This window comes from Bufo bufo, chromosome 2 (assembly GCF_905171765.1).
Source record: "Bufo bufo chromosome 2, aBufBuf1.1, whole genome shotgun sequence".
NCBI classification, from domain to species: domain Eukaryota; kingdom Metazoa; phylum Chordata; class Amphibia; order Anura; family Bufonidae; genus Bufo; species Bufo bufo.
In genome coordinates this window covers 520,887,676-520,908,535 of record NC_053390.1, presented here as the reverse complement: position 1 = coordinate 520,908,535, position 20,860 = coordinate 520,887,676, and positions in this window count along the sequence as shown.

Below are 20,860 nucleotides of genomic sequence, written 5' to 3'. Positions count from 1 at the left end.
CGTCCCTTGCCAACATTTTCCAGGTGTGGTCCCCAATACTGGAAAGAAGGGACGAACCAAAAAAAGATGCAGAGTGTGTCACAAGAGGGGGATACGGAAGGACACCACCACTCAATGTGACACTTGCCCCGATCATCCGGGCCTCTGCGTTATTGATTGCTTTAGGGAGTATCACACTTCCATGGAGTACTAAATTTTTATAATCCCCAACAGTCCCCTAGAGAACATGAAAAAAATATAGCTCTCAGACTTTGGAGACACGGAAAAAAAAATTTCCAACAAAAATATTAGTTTTAGTGCAGGCATCCTCAAACTGCGGCCTTCCAGATGTTGTAAAACTATAACTCCCAGCATGCCCAGACAACCTACAGCCATCAGCAAGGCATGGTGGGAATTGTAGTTTTACAACATCTGGAGGGCCGCAGTTTGAGGATGCCTGCTTAGTGTCTCCAAAGTCTGAGAGCCATACATATTGGGCATCGCCGCGTCCGTAAAAATCTTCTCTATAAAAATAACATTTAACCCAACCCCGCCGGATGAACAGCGTTAAAAAAAATAAAAAAAAACGTGTAAAAAAAAAAGCCATTTTTTGTTACCTAACATCACAAAAAGTGTAATAGCGAGCGATCAAAATGTCATATGCACCCCCAATTAGTGCCAATAAAACCGCCATCTCATCCCGCAAAAAATGAGCCCCTACATTAGATAGTCGCCCAACAAAAAAAAAAAAAATGTAGATCCCAGTCTATGGAGATACTAAAATAATTTTTTGGGGTTCCTAAAATGATAATATAGTGTAAAATCTAAATAAATTTTAAAATGTAGACATATTGGGTATCGCCGCGTCCATAAGAATCTGCCCTATAAAAATAACATTTGACCAAACCCGTTGGATGAACAGCGTTAAAAATATAAAATAAAAACGGTGCCAAAACACCAATTTTTGGGCAAAATTTCCATTTGAATCCTTTTTTTCCGGTAATAAAGCAAGGGTTAACAGCCAAACAAAACTAAATATTTAGTTTCTGTAGTTTGCAGAAACACCCCATATGTGGTCGTAAATTGCTATATAGCCACACAGCAGGGCAAAGAACGAAGGGAACGCCATATGGTTTCTGGAAGGCAGATTTTGATGGACTGGTTTTTTTGACACCATGTCCCATTTGAAGCCCCCCCTGATGTAGCCTAGACTAGAAACTCCAAAAAAGTGACCCCATCTAAGAAACTACACCCCTCAAGGTAAGCTTCCTCAGGGGGGATGTATGTGCCCATACATCCCCCTGAGGAAGCTTACGCCAAACGTGCGTTGGGGCTCATTGGATCACCATTAGGTATCTATTTATGGCATTATCTATTTAATTTACTATTTATTGTCCATGTACATGGTACTTTTTGCACTTTGCACTTTATTAAGTATGTACTGTATTTGGCTTCTATATTTCGTCCAGGTTGGTGAAGTCATGCATATATGTCCCCCACTAGGGTACTTATTCATCATTTAGTACCTCTTTGGCCTTTTCCAACATTGGTTTAATGCTATATCTTGTCCATTTGTGATCCCTCCTCCCTAAAATAGTCCCAAAAGAACAACCACCTTATGCCGTAGTTTCCTAGATGGGGTCACTTTTATGGAGTTTCTACTCTAGGGGTGCATCAGGGGGCTTGAAAGGGTACATGGTGTAAATAAACCAGTCAGGCAAAATCTTCCTTCCAAAAACCATATGGCGTTCCCCTTCTTCTATGTCCTGCCGTTTAGCCAAATAGTAGTTTACAACCACATATGGGGTGTTTCTGCAAACTACAGAATCAGGGCAACCCATATTGAGTTTTGTTTGGCTGTTAACCCATTTTTTCCAGTAATAAAGTAAGGGCTAAAATGGAAAATTTTCCAAAAAATAGAAATTCTAAAATTGTTTCTCCATCTGCCATTAACTCTTGTGAAACACCTAAAGGGTTAACAAAGTTTGTAAACCCAGTTTTGAATACCTTGAGGGGTGTACTTTCTTAGATGGAGTCACTTTTTTGGAACTTCTATTCTATGGTTGCAACGGGGGGCTTGAAATGGGACATGGTATAAACAAAACCAGTCCTGCAAAATCTGCCTTGCAAAACCCATATGGCGTTCCCCTCCTTCTATGTCCTCCCGTTTGGCCAAACAGTAGTTTAGGACCACTTATGGAGTGTTTTTGCAAACGACAGAATCAGGGCAACCCATATTGAGTTTTGTTTGGCAGTTAACCCTTACTTTATTACTGGAAAAAATTGGTTAAAATGGAAAATTTTCCAAAAAATAGAAATTTCTAAATTGTTTCTCCATCTGCCATTAACTCTTGTGGAACACCTAAAGGGTTAACAAAATTTGTAAACCCAGTTTTTAATACCTTGAGGGGTGTACTTTCTTAGATGGAGTCATTCTTTTGAAATTTCTATTCTAGGGGTGCAACGGGGGGCTTGAAATGGGACATGGTATAAACAAAACCAGTCCTGCAAAATCTGCCTTGCAAAAACCATATGGCGTTCCCCTCCTTCTATGTCCTCCCGTTTTGCCAAACAGTAGTTTACGACCACATATGGGGTGTTTCTACAAACTACAGAATCAGGGCAACCCATATTGAGTTTTGTTTGGCAGTTAACCCTTGCTTTTTTCCTGGAAAAAAATTATTATATTGGAAAATTTTCCAAAAAATCGAAATTCTTAAATTTTATGTCCATTTGCCATGAAGTCTTGCGGAAGACCTAAAGGGTTAACAAAGTTTGTAAAATCTGTTTTGAATACCTTGAGGGGTGTAGTTTCTAGAATGGGGTCATTTTTGGATGGTTTCTATTACGTAAGCCTCACAAAGTGACTTCAGACCAGAACTGGTCCATAAAAAATGGGATTTGGAAAATTTCTGCGAAATTTCGAAATTTGCTTCTAAACTTCTAAGCTATGTAACATCCCCAAAAAATAAAATATCATTCCCAAAATTATACAAACATGAAGTAGACATATGGGGAATGTAAAGTCATCACAATTTTTGGGGGTATTACTATGTATTACAGAAGTAGAGAAACTGAAACTTAGAAATTTGCAAATTTTTCAAAATTTTTGGTAAATTTGGTATTTTTGTATGCAAAAAAATTTACTTTTTTGACCCAATTTTAGCAGTGTCATGAAGTACAATATGTGACGAAAAAACAATCTCAGAACGGCCTGGGTAAGTCAAAGCGTTTTAAAGTTATCAGTACTTAAAGTGACACTGGTCAGATTTGCAAAAAATGGCCAAGTCCTTAAGGTGAAATAGGGCTGAGTCCTTAAGGGGTTAAAATAAAAATATTTAACCAATAAAAAAATGAACATCATGGGCATTTCCACATGTGAAAATGCCCATACATTTAAAATATGACAATATTAATGTCATGCGACAAATGTCGTAAGAGGAAAAAAAGTTAAAAACAGCCAATTATTTGCCATTTTTGCCACTTCAACTCTCCAAGAATTTTTTTTATAAAAAGTAATCAAAAAGTCCCACACTTTAAAATGGTATCACTGAAAAGTACAGATCGCCCTGCAAAAAATTTGCCCTCACACAGCTCTGTACACATAACTACAAAAAAGTTATAGGGGTCAGAATATCAGGCAGAAAATAAATTTTCGCTCACTAACTATCATCTTAACCAATCATTTTCAAAAAAATTTAACACCATGATTCAGCCACTTTTAAGACAAGTGCAAAACCGGGGTCTTTTTGTGTCCATGGATGCCTTATGGATGCGCATTTTATGTCCATATATTTGTTTTGATGCTTTTTTATAAATAATTCTTGTTTGTCAGAAAGTTACATGAAGGTGGACATGGCTGTCAACAGTCTTTCAAGGAAACTGCTATCATCAGGTTGTCTAATTTCAGGAAATATATAGGTTTTGTAGGTTCACTTAATTTTTAAGGACTGTAATCCCTGTAAGGGCTCATTCACACGAACGGAAGTGCTCCGTGCCTATGCTGAGGACATCAAATTGCGGTCTGCAATGCTGAGGCACCAGTTATGTGCATTCTCTGGTGTGGATGCGGACCCATTGTTTCCAAGTGATTCCGTGGACTTTTGTGAACATGTCCTATCTTTTGCCTTATCTTGCAGATCGCCAACCTATTCAAGTCAAAGCACCATGGAGCGCACATGGCCAGTGCCTGTATATTGCGGACCTGCCATTTGTGAGTTGCAATACGGGCACAGAGCCATTATGGTCATGTGAATAAACTCTAAGGGTGCATTAACACGACTGTATGTATTTTGTGGTCCTCAAAACGTGGATCCACAAAACATACAGCCCTGGTCCATGTAATGTCCATATTGCAACGTTTTTTTTGCGGACCCATTGTAACAATGCCTATTCTTGTCAACAAACGGACAAGAATAGGACATGTTCTATGTTTTTTGCAGAGTTACGGAACAGCCATACAGATACCAATTTTTGCAGACACATTTTTTGTGGACCCATTGAAATGAATGGTCATGTGAATGGGGCCTAATTTATAAGTTGTTACTTTTATAAAAATTTCCAGCTTTAAACTAATTTTTTGTTTTTTCCAGTTCTGGTGGTTCTATGAAGTTATTTGCATTTAAATTTAGGCCTACGTGGCAAGTATAAACTCTGCACATAAAAATGTATTCATAAGAAGTGTGCTCCATATAACTTTCTGCTTGAGTTACACTTTTACCCACTAATATCAACTTTTATGCAATTTTTATGAAAAAATACACTTTGATGCAAAATTTCATGAAGGCGTCTGTAAGTGGTAAATTCTGAGTGGCATTTTGACAATCTGCCAGGTGTCTTCTTTCAGATAATATATGGTTATGGGAGTTAATGTGATTTTTTTTTTATTCTGTAATTTAGGTTTTATTTGTACACGCCAAAACTGTGAAAATTATCCTGGCAAATGTTCATACACCTCTAGCAGCAAAAGGGTTAATGGACAAATCCCATATTTCCATTCTCATCTTCTTAGTTCAATGGAGCGCTGCTGCCAATCCTGAGGATAGGTCATCAGTATAAACATTTCAGAAAACTCCTTTAAGAAACAATTGGATCATATTTTGTGCATTATCAATGCATACATTCAGGTAATTCATGCGGCTTGGATGCAAACCCATTCACTTCAATGGGGCCGCAAAAGATGCGGACAGCACTCCGTGTGCTTTCCGCATCCGTTGCTTCGTTCCGTGGTCCGCAAAAAAATATATAACCTGTCCTATTCTTGTCCGTTTTGCAGACAAGCATAGGAAGTTATATTAATGGCTGTCTGCGCCGTTGCGGAACACACACGTACGCCATCTGTGTTTTGCGGATCCGCAATTTGTGGACCGCAAAACACACAACGGTCATGTGCATGAGGCCTAAGTGACATAAATGTTAACTTGAATGCTTATTTAGCTCAAGCCATTTAAAGAGGGGTTATCCCATGATTAATAAATAATAAAGAAAAATTATATATATTTTAGCATGCTCCATGCACTTCTGTGAAAGTTCCCAGAATAAGACAGCAATCTGTTGCCCAGGAACAATGCAGCTGTATGAGCACGAGGAATCAGTCATTCTCTCTTTTTTTTTTTCATTTACGGGCTGTTTTTTGCGTTCCGTATACGGTCCGTATACGGAACCATTCATTTCAATAAAAAAACTCTGTATGCATTCCGTTTCTGTATTTCCGTTTCATTGAAAGATAGAACATGTCCTATTATTGCCCGCAAATCACGTTCCGTGGCTTCATTCAAGTCAATGGGTCAACAAAAAAAACTGAACACATACGGAAATGCATACGTATGTCTTCCGTATCCGTTCCGTTTTTGCAGAACCATCTATTGAAAATTTTATGCCCAGCACAATTTTTTCTATGTAATTACTGTATACTGTATATGCCATATGGAAAACGGAACGGAAAAACGGAACATAAAATGGAAACACAACGGAAACAAAAAACAAAACAATGGATCCGTGTTAAACAGACTGCAAAACACTGAAAAAGCTATACGGTCGTGTGAAAGCGGCCTCCTACTGTGGAGGTGATCCCTACATGTAAATGCAGAGCTTCACCCCCACTGAATGAGCAGCCGAACGCTTCCTTCACGATAATCAGCCTCACCTCTGCACCTGTAAATCCACCTTAACCCCTTAAGGCCTCTTTCACACAGCCATCACGGATTTGGGCCGGATAAGATGCGGGTGTGTCGCGGGAAAATGCACAATTTCTCAGCGCGAGTGCAAAACATTTTAATGCGTTTTGCACAAGCGTGAAAAAAAAGGCATGTTTGGTACCCAAACCCAAACCCGGACTTCTTCACAGAAGTTCGGGTTTCGGTTTGGTGTCGTGCAGATTTTATTATTTTCCCTTATAACATGGTTAAAAGGGAAAATATTAGCAATGCTAAGTAAAATAGTGATGGAGGGGTTAAAAAAATTTAAAATAATTTAACTCACCTTAATCCATTTGTTAGCGCAGCCCGGCTTCTCTTCTTTCATCTTCTTTGCGGAAAAGAACCTGTGGTGACGTCACTGCGCTCATCACATGGTCCGTCACATGATCCATCACCATGAATACTATTATTTTCCCTTATAACCATGTTACAAGAGAAAATAATAATGATCGGGTCCCCATCCCGATCGTCTCCTAGCAACCATGCGTGAAAATCGCACCGCATCCGCACTTGCTTGCGGATGCTTGCGATTTTCATGCAGCCCCATTCACTTCTATGGGACCTGCGTTGCATGAAAAACGCACAAAATAGAGCATGCTGTGATTTTCACGCAACGCACATGTGATGCGTGAAAATCACCGCTCATGTGCACAGCCCCATAGAAATGAATGGTTCCGGATTCAGTGCGGGTGCAATGCGATCCACTCACACATTGCACCCGCGCGGAAATCTCGCCCGTGTGAAAGAGGCCTAAGGACCAGGCCATTTTTTGCAATTCTGATATGTGTAACTTTATGTGGTTATAACTTTAAAACACTTTTGTTTATCCAGACTTTGTAAAAAACTTGCTGATATCCATTCTGACTTTCTTCACTCAAACTGACTTTTAAGCATAAAGCTAAGGTTACAGAAAAGACAAAATTTTAAGAAGAATGATAATACTGAATGATAACAAAAGATTTAGATTCCTAACCTGTGGGCAGTGGCGTGCCTAGGGTATTTGGCAGGACGGGCACTTTCTCTGGCCCCCCCCCCCCCCCCCCACCGAAACAATAATCTCCCCTTATACAGGGTGGGCCATTTATATGGATACAAATGGGAATGGTTGGTGATATTAACTTCCTGTTTGTGGTGGTGACCATGGCGGCCATTTTGAAGTCGGACATATTGAATCCAACTTTTGTTTTTTCAATAGGAAGAGGGTCATGTGACACATCAAACTTATTGGGAATTTCACAAGAAAAACAATGGTGTGCTTGGTTTTAACGTAACTTTATTCTTTCATGAGTTATTTACAAGTTTCAAGTATCTGACCACTTATAAAATGTGTTCAATGTGCTGCCCATTGTGTTGGATTGTCAATGCAACCCTCTTCTCCCACTCTTCACACACTGATAGCAACACCGCAGGAGAAATGCTAGCACAGGCTTCCAGTATCCGTAGTTTCAGGTGCTGCACATCTCGTATCTTCACAGCATAGACAATTGCCTTCAGATGACCCCAAAGATAAAAGTCTAAGGGGGTCAGATCGGGAGAACCTGGGGGTCAGATCGGGAGACCTTGGGGGCCATTCAACTGGCCCACGACGACCAATCCACTTACCAGGAAACTGTTCATCTAGGAATGCTCGGACCTGACACCCATAATGTGGTGGTGCACCATCTTGCTGGAAAAACTCAGGGAACGTGTCAGCTTCAGTGCATAAAGAGGGAAACACATCATCATGTAGCAATTTCGCATATCCAGTGGCCTTGAGGTTTCCATTGATGAAGAATAGCCACACTATCTTTGTACCCCATATATCACACCATACCATAATTTTTTTTGTTCCAACAGTCTTGGAGGGATCTATCCAATGTGGGTTAGTGTCAGACCAATAGCGGTGGTTTGGTTTGTTAACTTCACCATTCACATAAAAGTTTGCCTCATCACTGAACAAAATCTTCTGCGTAAACTGAGGGTCCTGTTCCAATTTTTGTTTTGCCCATTCTGCAAATTCAGTACGCCAATCTGGGTCATCCTCGTTGAGATGCTGCAGTAGCTGGAGTTTGTAAGAGTGCCATTTGTGAGTAGCTAATATCCGCCGAAGGGATGTTCGACTAATGCCACTCTCCAGTGACATGCGGCGAGTGCTACGTTGTAGGCTCTTGCTGAATGAAGCTAGGACAGCCACTGATGTTTCTTCATTAGAGACAGATTTCATGCGTCCACATTTTGGCAATCCAACACTGAACCAGTTTCACGAAACTTAGCAAGCAGTTTGCTAACTGTAGCATGGGAGATGGGTGGTCTCGTAGGGTGTCTTGCATTGAAATCTGCTGCAATGACCCGGTTACTGCGTTCACCAGACATCAACACAATTTCTATCCGCTCCTCACGTGTTAACCTCGGCGACATGTCAATGGCTGTAAACAAAGAGAAACTTGGAAATAACTCATGAAAGAATAAAGTTACATTAAAACCAAGCACACCATTGTTTTTCGTGTGAAATATTCCCAATAAGTTTGATGTGTCACATGACCCTCTTCCTATTGAAAAAACAAAAGTTGGATTCAATATGGCCGAATTCAAAATGGCCGCCATGGTCACCACCCATCTTGAAAAGTTTCCCCCCCTCACATATACTAATGTGCCACAAACAGGAAGTTAATATCACCAACCATTCCCATTTTATTAAGGTGTATCCATATAAATGGCCCACCCTGTATATAATTGACTTACAGTTCTGAAGACTCAGGGGTGCTGGCTGGCTTGACCTCAGGGGTGCTGGCTGGCTTGGCCGGGCAGAAGGAGTGTGGGAGACTGTGAGGCCTTTTTCTCCAAGCTGCTCCGTATCAGTGCTCTGGGCAGCTGGGCTCCGGGCTGGAAGTGGGCACAATAAGAAAAACATATTTTTCATTACACCTCAGGTCGGACTACCAATCAGACCCCCGATGTTAATCAGACCTCAGCTAACAGCCCCAATAAGATCCCCAATGTTAATAAGACCTCAGATCACACCTCAGCTCAGACCCCAATATGAATGACCCCCAATCAGACCTCAGATAAGAGCCCCATGCCTTATAGCAGCCCCCAGTGCCTCTCCAGCAGCCCCCAGTGCCTCTCCAGCAGCCCTCAGTGCCTCTCATCAGCCCCCAGTGCCTCTCATCAGCCCCCCAGTGCCTCCTCATCAGCCAGTAATAACAGCCCCCCCAATCATGTGCCAGTAATAACATCCCCCCAATCATGTGCCAGTAATAACAGCACCCCCAATCATGTGCCAGTAATAACAGCCTCCCCAATCATGTGCCAGTAATAACAGGGCCCACCCCCATTATGTGCCAGTAATAACAGGCCCCCCCAATCATGTGCCAGTAATAACAGGGCCCCCCCAATCATGTGCCAGTAATAACAGCCCCCCCAATCATGTGCCAGAAATAACAGGGCCCCCGCCCCCATTATGTGCCAGTAATAACAGGGCCCCCCCATTATGTGCCAGTAATAACAGGGCCCCCCCCCATTATGTGCCAGTAATAACAGGGCCCGGCCCCCCCAATCATGTTCCAGTAAAAGTATTGTATATATTTTAAAAAAAATTAACACTTATACTTACCTCTTTGGCAGCGATGCAGGCCTCTTCTGGCCTGTGTCCCGCACTGTACGGCTCAGGCGGTGCGATGACGTCATCGCGCCGCCTACGCTGGCCTCTGATAGGCTGCCGGCCTAGGACTGGCAGGACGGGCCTTCTGTTTGTATCGCTGTCCTGAGGACGGCGATACAAAAAGATCACTATGGAGATGAGCGCTTCCACAATGGAAGCACTCATCTCAGTGCCCTGCCGCCGCCGCACACATTGCCCCGCTGGGGTGGATTTAACCATACCGGTCCCCCTCGCATTATTTCCTGGGGGGGATCCGTCCCCCCCACTTCCTACGCCCATGGTTAGAAGCAAATCTTGAAATTTTTCTGAAAAATGACCGCATTTTAGAAACTACACCCCTCAAGGTATTCAAAACTGATTTTAAGAACTAACAAAGCAAGGGTTAACAGCCAAGCAAACCCAATATTTATTGTCCTGATCCTGGCCAGCTGTACGGGCACACGGCATTGCACAGAAGGAAAGGAACGCCATGTGGTTTTTGGAAAGCAGATTTCATTGGGATAATTTTAAGCTGCCATGTCACATTTGAAGCCCCCCTGATCCCTGATGCACCCCTAGAGTAGAAACTCCAAAAAAGTGACCCCATTGTGGAAACTACGGCATAAGGTGGCAGTTTTGTTGGTACTATTTTAGGGTGCATATGATTTTTGGTTGCTCTATTTGCAACATTCATCTGACAGGTTAGATCATGTGGTATTTTTATAGAGCAAGTTGTTATGGATGTAATAATACCAAATATGACTACTTTTATTGGTTGTTTGTCTCAGTTTTGCATAACAAAGCAATTTTGGAAAAAAAATGATTTTTTTTTAGGCCTCTTTCACACGAGTGTCGCGTGTGAGGGCCGGACAAGATGCGGGTGCGTTGCAGGAAAATGTGTGATTTTTTCAGCGCGAGTGCAAAGCGTTTTAATGCGTTTTGCACGCGCGTGAGAAAAATCTGCATGTTTGGTACCCAGACCCGAATCCGGACTTCTTTACAGAAGTTTGGATTTGGGATCGGTGCTGTGTAGATTTTATTATTTTCCCTTATAACATGGATATAAGGGAAAATAATAGAATTCTTAATACAGAATGCTTAGTAAAATGTCCATTGGGGGGTTAAAAATAATAAACAAATTTAACTCACCCCATCCACTTGATCGCATAGCAGATCTCCTCTTCCTTCTACTTTCTTCAGGCCCAAGCTAAAGGACCTTTGATGACGTCACTGCGATCATCACATGGTCCATCACATGTCCATCACCATGATGATAAACCATGTGATGAGCGCAGTGACGTCACCACAGGTCCTTTTCATCAAAAAAGAAAGAAGACATGCCAGGCTGAGCATTTAAGTGGATTAAGGTGAGTTTATAAAAAAAAAATTATTTTATTTTTTAACCCCTCCATCACTATTTTACTAAGCATTCTGTATTAAGAATGCTATTATTTTCCCTTATAACCATGTTATAAGGGAAAATAATAAAGATCGGGTCCCCATCCCGATCGTCTCCTAGCAACCATGCATGAATATCGCACCGCATCCGCACTTGCTTGCGGATGCTTGCGATTTTTACGCAGCCCCATTCACTTCTATTCGCCTGGGTTACGTGAAAAACGCACAATATAGAGCTTGCTGCGATTTTCACGCAACGCACCAGTGATTATTATTTTTATTTTTTTGGAAAACTTTATTTTTTTTAACTTTTTTTTTCACTTTATTTCTTGTCCCACTCTGGGACTTCTGTATTGTTATGCATTTGCTTGAAGTGTATTACACACTATTATAGACTTACAGCTTCCTGCCTGTGAGATCCAGGGGGCTGGAGTAGAAACTCCATAAAAGTGACCCCATCTAAGAAACTACACCCCTCAAGGTATTCAAAACTGATTAGTGACGGTTTAATTGGCACTATTTTGGGGTGCATATGACTTTTTGATCGCGTCACAGGATTTGAGCAGGCACCGGCTTCCGATCACCGCCCGCCACTCGGCGGTGTTCAGAAATACACAGGGCGTACAGGTACGCCCTGTGTCCTTAAGTACCAGGACATAAGGGCGTACCTGTACGCCCTTTGTCCTAAAGAGGTTAAGTCACGGCCAGAGATGACATACATGTACGTCATGGGTCCTTAAGGGGTTAACCGAGCAAGAGTGCAGAAGATAACTGGCTCCTAGTCTAGTATATGACAACCTCTTTTCAACAAAGCTAGAACCAGCCCTGTACCTTACATGGATCCAGAGATCTCCCCATTCATTGTTCAAATTGTTCTGCAAGATTGATTTCAAGCTGGCAGCTCAGGGGGGTGCTTTCTCAGAGTGTGTGTCCTGTGTGCTGCAGCTAATGGCAGTTGAAGGATAAAGCTGGGTATGTGCTTTTATCTCAGTGAGCAGGACAAAGAGCAAACAGCAGTTGGTGCTATACAGATAAATTTCATTGCATAACTCAGTAGCTATAATACATTTTTTATTACATGCAATTACAAAAGTATTCAGATCTAGGTGCTGGTTTGAAAACTGTAGAATATTATATGTGGGACAACCCCTTTAAATATAATGCTCATTATCATTTGGGCATCTTTACCTTTGTGTGCTTGACAAATATTACCTATCACCCCTAGAAAATCCATAGAGTTACTTTACTGATTTTAAGTTGGTAGCCCATACCCGCCGATGTTTGGCTTCCCCGGATGGGCATGCACCATTTCACCCACCCTGCTGGCACAGCTGCCTCTGTCCATTGGCTGAGTAATGCAGAATCTCCTATACCCTCTAGCAGCATTCCAGGATGCCAAAGTCCTATGTCCTCTGTTGATGGCCACAGCCTGCTCTTTCTCCTAGGCCTTCTTGCTTGTTTGGTAGGGCACGCTTGCGTTCCCTGACTCTTAAGGGACCAGCAAGCAACCTACACTTCACAAGCCTATGGCTAGATAACTGTGCGTACTTAAGACATCTGTCCTTGGGGAGAGGTGCCAGAGCAATAACTTTACTAGCTTGCTAGACGCTGCAAAGGTGCATTATAATCTGCTTGTCTGCCCATGGACCAGCTTCTGCCTGATTCCCTGATTTTGACTCTCTTCTACCTGACCTGTCCAATGCCTGATCACTGCACTGACCTTGTGCTGCTTGTCCTGACCTTTCGACAGGTTTCACATATTTAAACAAACTCCGCCTGCTCTGACCTTGGCCTGTTTCTGACTATGAGTTTGCCTTATCCTTATCGCAATGGGTTTCTCTGGGCCCCATAGTCAGCTGTTTACCACAATGGGACTACTCCGGGTAGTAGCAGCCTGCATTGAAGTCTAGATCCTTGCATGGGGTTAAAGGGTGAAAACCAGGGGACTGCCAGAATAATGCCCTCACGATTATCTCAAAGTCAATCTGGTGGGTTGATGCAGTGGTTCCACACCCACTGCCCACAACTGCACTCATAAAACATTCTAGAATGTAAACAATGTAATATATATTATATGGAGAAAAATATTTATCATTTATAATTATTTATTATAATCTAAAGTAATTGGAATCTAAAGTAATGTTTTAGCGTAATCACATTCATCACAAATATTCATTCAATTATATATTCAATCAGTCAGTTATTCATTCATTCACTTATTTTTAACCTCAAAATAACATGATCTGATGAATTACCACAAACAGTTAACAAATTTTATTATTGATTTTGGATGGTGGTAGCTCCAGATTTGTATTCATCAAAGCATTCTTCCTACACTATATGGTTGTCCATCCAAGCCATCAGATGGAATTTCTGCCCACAGAGATCTCATCCTCCGCATGTGTCCCTTGTGTACCAAAAAGCTGTTCCTGCTTTTATCAAAATCATGAATTAAAGCTCAGTTAGCTATCATATTATTATTAACCCTTGTTAGTCTGAGTAGAAATGTGTTAGAATTATATACCAATAATTTGAAAATGCTAAAAAAATATATAGAATTCTGACGGAAAAAAATATATATTTTATTAAATGGATTAATTCCATATCCAATATACTTTTATCTCATGGGTACCTCCATATTCCTGCATTGTTGCAAAGAAACTGTTTTAAAGTTTCTCTACAAAAATGCAGTGTTTGTAGGAGGACATTTTATCCAGTAGTTTTCTATTGGCCAATTTGTAACATCAGCTTGCAGTGTTTTTATGCTCCAAATAAAGCCTAAGGCCCCTTTCACGAGCGAGTTTTCAGCGTGGGTATAATGCGTGACGTGAACGCATAGCTCCCACACTGAATCCTCACCTATTTATTTTAATGGGTCTGTGTACAGTCGTGGCCAAAAGTTTTGAGAATTACATAAATATTGGAAATTGGAAAAGTTGCTGCTTAAGTTTTTATAATAGCAATTTGCATATACTCCAGAATGTTATAAAGAGTGATCAGATGAATTGCATAGTCCTTCTTTGCCATGAAAATTAACTTAATCCCCAAAAAAACTTTCCACTGCATTTCATTGCTGTCATTAAAGGACCTGCTGAGATCATTTCAGTAATCGTCTTGTTAACTCAGGTGAAAATGTTGACGAGCACAATCTGGAGATCATTATGTCAGGCTGTTTGGGTTAAAATGGCAGACTTGACATGGTAAAAGGAGGGTGATGCTTGAAATCATTGTTCTTCCATTGTTAACCATGGTGACCTGCAAAGAAACGCGTGCAGGCATCATTGAGTTGCATAAAAATGGCTTCACAGGCAAAGATATTGTGGCTACTAAGATTTCACCTCAATAACAATTTATAGGATCATCAAGATCTTCAAGGAAAGAGGTAAAATTCTTGTTAAGAAGGCTTCAGGGCGTCCAAGAAAGTCCAGCAAGCGCCAGGATCGTCTCCTAAAGAGGATTCAGCTGCGGGATCGGAGTGCCACCAGTACAGAGCTTGCTCAGGAATGGCAGCAGTCAGGTGTGAGCGCATCTGCACGCACAGTGAGGCGAAGACTTTTGGAAGATGGCCTGGTGTCAAGAAGGGCAGCAAAGAAGCCACTTCTCTCCAAAAAAAACATCAGGGACAGATTGATCTTCTGCAGAAAGTATGGTGAATGGACTGCTGAGGAATGGGGCAAAGTCATATTCTCCGATGAAGCCTCTTTCCAATTGTTTGGGGCATCTGGAAAAAGGCTTGTCCGGAGAAGAAAAGGTGAGCGCTACCATCAGTCCTGTGTCATGCCAACAGTAAAGCATCCTGAGAACATTCATATGTGGGGTTGCTTCTCATCCAAGGGAGTGGGCTCACTCACAATTTTGCCCAAAAACACAGCCATGAATAAAGAATGGTACCAAAACTCCCTCCAACAGCAACTTCTTCCAACAATCCAACAACAGTTTGGTGAAGAACAATGCATTTTTCTGCACGATAGAGCACCGTGCCATTAAGCAAAAGTGATAACTAAGTGGCTCGGGGACCAAAACGTTGACATTTTGGGTCCATAGCCTGGAAACTCCCCAGATCTTAATCCCATTGAGAACTTGTGGTCAATCCTCAAGAGGCAGGTGGACAAACAAAAACCCACTAATTCTGACAAACTCCAAGAAGTGATTATGAAAGAATGGGTTGCTATCAGTCAGGAATTGGCCCAGAAGTTGATTGAGAGCATGCCCAGTCGAATTGCAGAGGTCCTGAAAAAGAAGGGCCAACACTGCAAATACTGACTCTTTGCATAAATGTCATGTAATTGTCAATAAAAGCCTTTGAAACGTATGAAGTGCGTGTAAATATATTTCACTACATCACAGAAACAACTGAAACAAAGATCTAAAAGCAGTTTAGCAGCAAACTTTGTGAAAACTAATATTTTTTTTCAAAACTTTTGGCCACGACTGTACATGAGCGTTTTTTTCATGCATCAGTTCTGTGTCGCGTGAAAAACGCAGCATGTTCTATATTCTGCGTTTTTCACGCAGCTCTGGCCCTATAGATGTGAATGGGGCTTCAGTGAAAAACGCATTACATCCGGAGGAAAGTGCAGATGCAATGCGTTTTTCACTAATGGTTGCTAGGAGATGTTGTTTGTAAACCTTCCGTTTTTTATCACGCGTGTGAAAAACTCATTAAAACGCATTGCACTCGCGTGGAAAAAACTGAACAACTGAACACAATTGCAGACAAAACTGACTGAACTTGCTAGAAAAATGGTGTGAGTTTCACTGAAAGCACCCTGAACGCATCTGGACCTAATCCGTCATGCTTGTGTGAAAGAGGCCTAATTATGTGATCTTTTGGATTGTTAAGTAGCACATTCCGAGCAACCAATTTGGTTTGGACTACTCAGGCCTTTATCTGATGGTCAAACACATCCTGCAAACATTGAAAATACTGAATTTATACTGTAGTTTATACTATTGCTATAATCAGTATAATCAGAGTCCATCTGCTCTGGAAAGGCAACCTCTTAAAAATGGAACCCTACTTTAAAATTACTTACCTCGCTGGTATATTTTTTAAACATGGTTCCATTTTATGGATCCACTTAAAGGCAGCGCCAAGAGCTTTCCCAGCAATATGATAAATCGACCCTGAAGATGCAATGTACAAAGAACATTACAAATACTCAATCCAAAATCAGTCTTTCATTGTAACCAGTAATCAGATGCTTCTTAAACTAAATTAATCTGGTAGATCTCTATATAATTGCTGACCTCTTGATCCTAACAGTTGAGGTGAGAAGGTCATTGACAATTGTGGGTAATATAAGGAGGGAAATGGAATACGGGTATATTACTCTGCTTAAGGGTACTTTCACACTTGCGGCAGGACGGATCCGACATGCTGTTCACCATGTCGGATCCGTCCTGCGGCTATTTCGCCGTGCCCCCGGGCCGCCGCTCCGTCCCGATTGACTATAATGGGGATGGGGGCGGAGCTCCGGCGCAGCACGGCGGTGCACGGCGAAAGCCGCCGGACTAAAATTACTGCATGTCAGGTTTTTTAGTCCGGCGGCTTTCGCCGTGCACCGCCGTGCTGCGCCCTTTCTGCGCCGGAGCTCCGCCCCCGTCCCCATTATAGTCAATGGGGACGGAGCAGCGGCACGGCGAAATAGCGAACAGCATGTCGGATCCGTCCTGCCGCAAGTGTGAAACTAGCCTAAGAAATAATAAATTACTTATGTTCTGATTGATGAATATGAAAAAATATTTTTGTTCTAATTTTAACTATTGGGAAGCATAGAAAACATTATTTGCTTGATGCAAATCATAATGTATCATACTCTATATGAAAAAATAAAACCTTTCTGGAGTTATGCAGCCGGAGAAAATGTTTTTGCAAACAGAAGTGATGTGATTTTCACAAAACCCACCTGTCCAGTGGCAGATGGATCCAGTCCATCTGACAGAAAGTAGGACATCAACCAAAGCATTCTAATCCAGGTCTGTTAATCATCTCCCCTGGTGGATGTTACTGCTATTTAATAGGTGAAAACCATAAACCAACACCAGAGACTCATTGTAGGCAGCCTGGAAAATGACAGACTTGTCAATCAATTCTCCTGCCCCTTCCCAGCATGTAATGAGTTGGCAGCAAGAGGAACTTTTTATCTGGCGTAAGTCTTTCAGACAATTTCCTTCTGGATATGTAACGCTATCCAGAAAATTAAGAAAAACAGCTTGAATTAATTAAGGTTGGCAAAGCAAAAACAATTGCAAACAAGGTGGAAGATAGCAAAGAAGTTCTACAGATTTTAGAATATTACAGGATGTATGCTTCAGAAATTGTATATTAACTAATGCACATATGTATGTCGATGAAATTAAAAATAGATTTTATTCAATTATGAAATGTATGCTGCTTACATCTCCTGGTGGCATTGGCCTGTAAATGATTAAATTGATCCTTAACAGATTGTTTACCAGGATAATTGCATTACAGTGTCACACATTTATACCTGCTGCAGTCTGAACCTTACAGGTATGTGCATTTTCCTGTCCAAATAGAAAAACTGGAGGAAATAAAGGGCATATCCCACAAAAAATGTTACTGTGCAATGAATAGGGCATTTCAAATGAAGTGGATTTCAATCCGAATTTCAGGACAAATTCGATTCACCAAATTTTCACGGTAGCAAGTCGATTTAACCTGAAATAGTGTTAAAAAAATAAAATAAATATCATACTTACCTGATCAATTTGCTCGTGACGGGCTGGCCACCGCCATCTTGGTTGAAGATGTCGTCCGAAATCCTTTGTGCAGTAAAGTAGGACATCACCAACTCATTTCTGACCACACAAGATTTTGCGCCAGACCTTCAAGCAAGATGGTGGAGGCCAGCCCGTCGCAAGCAAATGGATCCGGTAAGTATATATATATTTTTTATTTTACACTCTGTTCTTAATAACAGATGCCGCGATCATATATGAACGCAGCATCTGAGTGGGAACAATGAAAGGGTTGCTGCGCCATCACCGCTCCCTGTCATGGCACCCACTACTTGCAATCGAATTTTTAAATATTTTGCTCATCTCTAATGCATGCAACAAAAATATTGTTAGATTTTTTTTATGTGTATTTTATGTGTATTACCTTTTCCTGTCTGGTATCGCCCCTGCTGATTCTTAGGTGGCTGAAATTCTGGTAGACCTTCAGCTGCATTCAGTGGTGGACTAACATGCTCAGTAGCTACCTGCTCCCTTCCTCATCTCAGGGCTGGCATAGCAATCTCATAGAGAAGCTGCCCAAATGCATTTCATTTGTTCTTTCTTCTAATTCCATAGAAATATATAACTCTTGTTCTGGTTCTGATCAATGCTCAGGCAGGTGGATATACTGCTCCAAATTAGATAGATAGATACGTGCATGCACGACGAGAGAAATAACACTGACACTCTATATAAGGTCAAAGCATAACTCTAACTTATTAGGTGGGGGCTTCACATTATATACCCTCCATATTAGTGGGAGGCGTGGGCTCACATGATTGGTCTTTTAGCAAGAAGGAATGTAAACAGGAAATAAGTTTAAGGCATATGTATGACAGACTCAGAGGAATTCCTGACCGTTTCAAGTTTTTGCTGGAAAATAGTTTCAATCACAGAATGCATACTGGGGGTTGTCTCTCGGACAGACACCATTTTGTAAGTGACAAGCAAGTGTCCATTATATTCCATAACAGTCCCCCCTTGGATTCTTGATTGTAGAACTTTCCCTGCCTAGTGAACCCCTTGGAATACCATTCGCAATCCTCTTCACCCACAGTGGCGACAACCTACCCCTTTAGCATAGACTCCCGGTTAATCGGACTTATGATAGTACCCTGGGATTCATCTTTCCCTATCTCAGTACGACATCGTAATTGGTAGGGGAACTTGTGTTGAATTCTTTGGTTTCCATTTCTTCTTCACCATATAGCAGCATGATGGGCTGTTCAGTAGTTGAAGTCACAATTTTTTCACATATTTTTCGGACACAGGGTACAATGCAACATAACACGACTGACACTAATACTAGGATCAAGACTACCACCATACCTATTTGGGTGAGGAAGGATTTCCAATTTTTTAACCATCCAAAGTACTCATCCCATGGCTCTGTTATCCCTGAGTTACGTTTTAATTCCTCTGAGAGGTTAGTAAGCTTGTTTATTGCTTCAGTTACCTTCCCTTTGGGGCCAGTGTTATCTGGGATGTAGGTGCAGCAAGTTTCCCCAATCATTTTACAAACTCCCCCAGTCTCAGCTAGGATCATATCTAGGGTCATCCTGTTCTGAAACGCCACAGCAGAAGTAGCCTCTAACTATTCTGCAATTCCTTTCAGGGCATCACGGGTGTAGTTTACAAATCTTTGCTGATTATAATATATGTAGTTTATCCAGTCGACGTTCTTGTTGATTGTCACTATTGGGAGTATGGATTCAAATCCAGCTGCCACCTGATCTCTGGCCTTAGACTCGTTGGGGACCTCCCTTGGGACTCCAATTGCGTCTATCAACAACATGTGGGTCAAAACTTCCATGTGGGGAGGCCTCCCTTTTTGACCTCCCTAAATAGGTTTTTTGAGTATACCCTCTAACTGTGGGGTTATCTTCTAGTATGTGAAGGGGCATTATGGCTTTCGATGGGGCGCATTCACCGGACCAATTGCCTTCTAATCTAGTTCTTATTTTTCCATCTCCACAGATCCAATAGATGTCTCCCAAAGATACCCTCTGATTTTGTGTTTCACTGGACAGGTTGCTGTAGGATGAGCAGTACTCCTCTGTGAAGTTGCCCAAGAATCTCTGACTGCCAGGGTTGAAGTAACAGGTGTAGTTACCAGGGTATAGGGTTATGCCTTCACCTGGTTTGGGGGTTTTTACTACCAGGGGGTATTTTCTCTTCCACTTTTCACAGGCAGAGTCATTCATGCTAGTGTTAGTGTATAGGCTAAAGAAGCAGCTTTCAGTCTCAGTAAGCAGATGCAAGGGCACTGTGCCTAGGTGTGGGCGTGCCACCCCCCCCCCCCCCGCCCCGCATATCGCATATGTAACACTTTGTCTTATTGTGTGTGTTAGCATTGTATTTTATCCATTCTAACCACAGGTTAGTGTCAGAAAATCCTGTCTCGGCGGCCATAGTGTCTTCAAAGGTGGGGTCTGCTATGGCTGTCATCTGCCTAAGGGAGGTAGTGTAGGGTTTGGACGGACCCTTCTCTATCTTTGTGAGATTATGTAGGTCTTTCAGGTGGAACATGCCCATGTCCCTAGCAGTTACCCTCATCCAGGTGCCTATAAGGTATGTCCCTGTGTCATTGGGGCTGGGTTTTTCTATTGTGAGGGTAAGTGGCATGTTGGAGCCTGTCTGTCCACTTGGGTGGCATCTTCCACTCTTAAACAGTGTCATGCGGGTAAGCAAGGATTTACCCATTTTGTCTTTTTTGTCTCTGGCACTCTGAGGTCTGTATCCCCATGGGTCACCCATGTTCCACCCAACTGCTCATGCAGTTTCAGCAGTGGTTTCCTCGATATATAGAGCTGGCACTCGTATTCTTTCGCAGTGTGATGCGTGGATCCAGTTAGGTCTCCCCTCGAGTTTTACAGAAGTTGGGGTGGTCAGAAGCATGGAAGAGAAGACTTGTGCATGTATG